At 38.7% G+C, this 6,945-nt stretch overlaps 1 pseudogene; it reads right to left on the reverse strand.

Moving 5' to 3' along the window:
* Window positions 1-6,393: 6,393 nt before the first annotated feature.
* Window positions 6,394-6,487, reverse strand: LOC129060761 (small nucleolar RNA U13; annotated as a pseudogene).
* Between the last annotated feature and the right edge of the window lie 458 nt (window positions 6,488-6,945).

Below are 6,945 nucleotides of genomic sequence, written 5' to 3' on the forward strand. Positions count from 1 at the left end.
TATATAGAAAGAATGAATGATAAAGCAAATGTGACAAAAGCAACAACTGGTAAATTTGAGTGAAGAGCATATAGGACTTCGCTATATAATTCTTGCAACTTTTCTTTACTTCTTTATTTTGAGACAAAGTCTCTGTCATCCAGGCTGGAGTGGGGAGGCATGATTAGGGCTCACTGCAGCCTCTACCTCCTGGGCTCAAGCGATCTTCCCACCTCAGCCTCCCCAGTAGCTGGGACTACAGGCACATGCCACCATGCCTGCTTAACCTTTTGTATTTTTTGTAGAGACAGGTCTCACTATGTTGCCCAGGCTGGTCTCGAACTCCTGGACTCAAGTGATCCTCCCACATTGGCCTCCCAAAGTGCTGGGATTATGCCTGGCCTTTTTGTAACTTTTCTGTAAGTCTGAAATTATATTTCAAAATGAAAAGTTAAACAACAGGTATCAACTACTCATTTTCCCTTTTTACTAAATTGCGCCAAGCTGGTGTGCTTCTGCAAGCTTCCTTACCACTGTTTCTTCTTGCTGCTGTCATTAACTCCAGCTGCCTCTGGCTTTCCTGTCTATTTTACACCAAACTGTCAGAAAAGAGGCCCAGGCAGGGCTGAAAGCTTTTACTACACAGTAAATGGCATAAGATTTGTGACAGCTAAATTACTCTTCAGAACAGCTTTCTACTGTGTTTTAAGGTTAGCAACAATCAGTAACTCTAAATCTCTTATAAAGCTCTGTGAATAAGTTTTGCTTTCACATTACCATTTCCATCATCTCTAGATCTTCAAAATCATAAATAATATGTTCTAAAATATCTCTGTCAGACACAAAACCTAATGCTCTGAACACAATAATGATGGGAACTTCTTGCTTGATATATGGTAGAGTTGCCACAATGCACTAACCAATAGCACTCTTTTTTGCACCCTAGAAAAATAAACTATCATTAGAACATGAATATACAAAAGCTCACAGCAATAGAAACACATCAAGAGAACTACATTATATATATATATTCTTTGTGCATATTTCAAAAGAAGCATGCCTCCCAATGCTGTGAGGAACCTGCTATGATTGCTTTTCAAAACCACTGAAACAAGTGTACTAATTTTACACACAGTCTGGTCACAGACCTGAGAGAACTTCCATTCTCTCCTGTCTGCCTGCCAAGATTCTCTCAGAATTACCCAATACTGTATTTGCAAATCACTTTTGGCTGCAACAAAAATGTGAATACTGATTCCTCACCCTCTCCAATCTAGCCCCCCTCTAAAACTAAACCTGTGGAAGAAATCAATAAATAAGAGGTTAAAAAAAAGAGACAACATGGATAGACAAATATGGAAAAAAGCTAAGCACACAATGAAAAATAAATATTAAATCAGAGCTGGTCTGTGAGGCATTTCCTTGTTTCAATGTTTCAAAACTAATAGCTCCTTTCACACAGCTTCTTTTTTCCAATTTCTCCCTCTTTAATTGCACACACATACAAAAACAAATTAAAAAGTACTAACCTATGATATATCTGATTTCTCAGTTTTAATCATATTTGTTTGCTTCAATATCAATTTCACTCTATCGTCCCTTGGCCTCATAACCCTGCATTATTATAATCCCTCTAATAACTTCAGTCATCTTCCTCCTCCCACCACAGGCCTCCTTCAGAACTCCTCTCATGGGCTTGTTCAGTAACAACTTTTCATAAATGACACCCAAATCTTCATCTGGAGCTTTTTCCTGTCCCCTCAGCCCCCATATCTCCAATTGCCAATTGGTCGTTTCTACATGGGCGTCAATTATTCCATTTAGTCTATTATTTGTTTCATCATGGATCCTATTTCAGAACAAGCAGAACATTAAAAAATAATATAGCCGGGCATATTGGCTCACGCCTGTAATCCCGGCACTTTGGGAGGCCAAGGTGGGAGGATTGCTTGAGCCCAGCATTTCAGGACCAGCCTGGGCAACATAGTGGTACCTCATCTCTATAAATATTTTTAAAATTTTAGGCTGGGCATGGTGGCTCATGGGCCGGGCGCAGTGGCTCATGCTTGTAATCCCAGCATTTTGGAAGGCCGAGGTGGGCGGATCACCAGAGTTTGGGAGTTCGAGATCAGCCTGGCTAACATGGTGAAACCCCATCTCTACTAAACATACAAAATTAGCTGGGCATGGTGGCACATGCCTGTAATCCCAGCTACTCAGGATGCTGAGGCAGGAGAATCGCTTGAACCCTGGAGGCAGAGGTTGCAGTGAGCCGGGATCGAGCCCTTGCACTCCAGACTCGGTCTCCAAAAAAAAAAAAATTATTTAAAAGAAAAAAAATTATGTCTGCAACATGCAATCTCCAAAAATCTTACCTAAAACTGAACTTATTATATTCTCTCCTGAATCAATTACTCAAAGTTCACCACTATCCTGGAACCTCAGAATACAAACCATAGTGTCTTAATGGACTCATCCTTTTATCTTACCAAACCTATCATCAAATCCAGATCATTTTCCTTTCTCTGCCTCTAATTAATTCATTTTGTTCAGAGTTGCCATGATAGTCTCCCTAATATACTGTTTATGTCTTTGCCCTCTGGATGCACAAAGAATGCACATCACAATCACCTGGGGACCTCTTTCAAATACTTGTACCTGGGCTCCATTCCACCCCCATTCCCTCTGTTGCACTTGGAAGAGCCTTAGGTTATTGATGTGAACCTTTAGTTAAGATCCACTAATTCAGATCCACCCTGATCATCTACTTGTCACTCGCTATTCAGCATACTTCATCCAGCTCAGTCAGAGCTATCTTCCAGTGATTCTCCAAACACTCATCCCCACTCTCCTCTAATAAGAATGTCCTTCCAGTTTCTCTCTGCTTATATAAATCCATACCATCTTTCAAAGTGTAAGTCAAGTCCCATCTTCTCTATTAAGTTTCATGAACTGGTCAGGGGTGGTGGCTCATGCCAGCACTTTGGAAGGCCAAGGCAGGCATGTCACTTTAGCTCAGGAGTTCGAGACCAGCCTAGGCAACATAGTGAAACCCTGTCTCTACTAAAAATACAAAAATTAGCCAGCTGTGGTGGAGCATACCTATAATCTAACTACTTGGGAGGCTGAGGCACAAGAATCACTTGAGCCAGAAGGTGGAGGTTGCACTGAGCCAAGATCGCACCACTGCACTCCAGCCTAGGCAACAGAGTGAGACCCTGTCAAAAAAAAAAAAAAAAAAAAATCTTTGCATGGACCACACCATACTAGTAATCTCATTCTCCTCCAAATTTCTATCAAACTGTTATATGGAATAGGTGTCATTTGGCCTCTGCACTGTGTTCCTACCATTTAATGTCTAAAGCTTGTATTCCCAATAAAACCATCACTTTCCGTTTTTTCTTTTTCTTTCTTTTTTTTTTTTTTTTTTTTTTTGAGACAGGGTCTGGCTCTGTCACCCGTGCTGGAGTGCAGTGGCACCAGTCTGGGCTCACTGCAACCTCAGCACTCAAGCCATCTCCCCACCTCAGCTTCCCGAGTAACTGGGACTACAGGCGCCTGCCACCACATCCAGCTAATTTTTGGGTTTTTGTTGTTTTGCTAGAGAAAGTGTTTTGCCATGTTGCTGGCCTCATATCCCAGGCTCAAACAATCCACCCACCTCAGCCTCCCAAAGTGCTGGGATTACAGGCATGAGCCACCACACCTGGTCACCTTTTCAATAAGGATTGTGTGTTTTAATGATCTCTTACAATACCCAGCAGTGTTGTGCACATGGGAAGAATGCTTATCTTACACATTTTATGTTTTACAAATAAAATATTATGAAAACATGCTGGGTATGCTAAGTACCCTAATTTGATCACTACACATTGTATACATGTATCAAAATATCACACTGCATCCCACACATGCATAATTATTAAATTAAATTGAAAATAAAGCTTTTTTAAAAATTACAAAAAACAAATGGAAACATTACTTATCAAAAACCATTCACATATAAAAACCATTTTAATTATTTAAAACACCTGGCTAGGCGCAGTGGCTCACGCCTATAATCCCAGCACTTTGGGAGGCTGAGGAGGGTGGATCACAAAGTCAGGAGATCGAGACCATCCTGACCAACATGGTGAAACCCCATCTCTTCTAAAAAACACAAAAAATTAGCCGGGTGTGGTGGTGCGTGCCTGTAGTCCCAGCTACTCAGGAGGCTGAAGTAGGGGAATCACTTGAACCTGGGAGGCAGAGGTTGCAGTGAGCCAAGATCAGGCCACTGTACTGCAGCCTGACGACAGGGCAAGACACCATCTAAAAAAAAAAAAAAAATATATATATATATATATATATATATATACACACACACGAACTGAAATAGAGGTTTTCCAGGATAACCATAAAGATTAAATTAAGCAATCTGAGTAACAGAATTGGCATACAGCAAATATTTAAGAACTGCTAGCTACTACTAGATTCCATTATTATAAGCAACCTATGCTTATAACTATACCAATGATCTACAGCTTCTAAGCTGGTAGCCATTGATTCCTGCCTCCTCCTATTGCCCTTGTAATACCTTCCTCACAGTGTGAGCTGGACATACTGACTTGCAACTAACAAAAACAACATGGCAAAAATGACAGGATGTTGCTACCACTTTTAAATTGTAAAAGACATTCCCGCCTTGCTCGTACTCTCTGTCTGTGGCTCTTTTTGCTTATTTCTCTGAAGAAGCAAGCTGCTATGCTGCTGTCAGCTGCTATACTCAGAGGCCCACATGGCAAGGAACTCAGAAAGGCTTCCAGCTAACAGCGAGCAAAGACCTGAGACTCAGTCCAACAGCCAATGATGAACTAAATCCTGCAGACAACCATGTGAATAACTCTTGAGATTATGGCAGCCCAGGGAAACACCTGATTACAGCCTTGTGAGAGACGCCTGGCCAAAAGACCCAGCTAAGATGCATCCAGATGCCTGACTCACAGAAGCTGTGAGATGACAAATGTTGCTAGAGGAGTAATTTGTTACACAGCCATAGGTAAACAATACAATATATAACAACAGTATGCTCCAGAAAAGCTTTTTTGGACCAAGAATGCAGTCTAGTAAATTTTAAAACAAGACGCAAAGGAATAAACCCAAATAACATCATATCCAGTCCATACCTGTCCTCCTCTTGCCAGCATGCTAACACATGTAGTACTGGTGGGTCGGGAAGAATTCTCCAGACATGATCTACATTCTCCTGTGCAGGCATATTTAGAATCCTTTCTGGCAAACACATAAACTGTGTTTGTTGCCATTTTCTCTTGGGCAATCAGAACCTATTTGGACAATAGAAAGTTACAGCCATAAAATCCCAAAGGTCACTGAAGAGAAAAGAGAGTAAAATCTGCATCTTAATTTGATCTGATCATATAGGCTCACAGAAATATTTAATTCTTCAACTCTACAAACTCCATTTTGCATAAATGCTTCATAGAAATATATAAGCTCCAAAGTTGACCAAAATTGGATAAATTTCCAGTGCATACTATACACAGCTAAATAAAGCTTTGGTTTATATAAGTTTAGCTGTCATACCCTAAATAAGTCAAGTGTCACTGCCAGGTTATCCTGCATGAAAATCTTTCTTTTTTTTTTTCATTTCAACTTTAAACTAAACTGAATTTTAACTACCATTTTGTAATTTTTTAAAATAATGTTACTATACCTTTTCTCATCCATTAATAATGAAACAGCCACCAGGATCCAAAGGGCATTCATTTAACTCACAAAGATCACGATCTGTCAAGCCATTCAAAAGGCAGTAAGTTGACCACAACATAATTGGAATTTTTCTTATAAAAGTTTTCTGATGCTGAGTCTGAAGTTGTTCTTCACCTTCTTTAATGACTGTTTTTGTTATATCAACATAAAGCGGAGCAGAATACCTTTGAAAATAAAAGTAGATCACAGTTAAGCAATAGGGTATCTGTTAAAACAAATCCTCAAGTGATTAAAGTTACATTTTCAGAATTCTATTTCAGTATCTGCTGCTGACAAGGAGAAACTCTTTCTTAGGTGAGATTTCTTAATCTAGCTTCATTGGGTATCATTGGTGAAGGAGCACCATCTCTTTCCCAATGAGCAGGCTTGGAAATATAAATTTGTTCAAACTTCAGCAAATATCTTGGCTGAAATTAAACAAAAAAACATGAAAAGGGTAAATAATTTTTTCCATCAAAGTTTTAATGATTCCATTTTAATTGACATTAACATTTTAAGTAGAAGAAGCTCTACAAACTGGCAAAATTAATCCATTTTACTGAAGTGGGGACTTCCCAAAGTCAATATCCATACTGCATAGACATCAAGTTTTAAACCAAATCACTTTCTCTTTTTTTCCTCTTTTCTTAAAAATTTTTTTTTTCACGTCAGACAGGTAATGTGCTAACGAGGTTTATAAAAAGGTTTAAGGAAGGCACATCTCACACCCAATCATCACACTTATCAACTACAAAAGGATCTACTAATTGCTTTCTTAAGGCAGAAGACAAAAATAGACTTAATATACCAAAAGTAAATAAAGACTGTACACATCATGTGCTCTGAGTTTATATCAAACAGTTAAAATGGATTTACATTAGTGATCTATATAGTTTCATGTGCCCTCTCCTTGGTAAGGGTCATCAAAAATACAAAGTGACCAGAGAACAAAGATAACAAATCCAGACAACTAGAACTGTGCTCTAATCTAATCAATAGAACATTTTTAAAAATAAACCTAACTCTTCAATTAAACATACAAATTAATCTGTCAAAGGAGTAGAGTTAACAAAAGAAAAAAAATTTATTTTAAAAAACCTACAAAATATCCTAATCATTCTATATAAAGGGCTGAGAACTTCTAACCCTGGCTGGAATATAGCTTAGCCCATAGCAAAAAAAAAAAAAAAAGGAATTTTTCAATTAAACATTCACTTG

Source organism: Pongo abelii, chromosome 6, assembly GCF_028885655.2.
Source record: "Pongo abelii isolate AG06213 chromosome 6, NHGRI_mPonAbe1-v2.0_pri, whole genome shotgun sequence".
NCBI lineage: Eukaryota > Metazoa > Chordata > Mammalia > Primates > Hominidae > Pongo > Pongo abelii.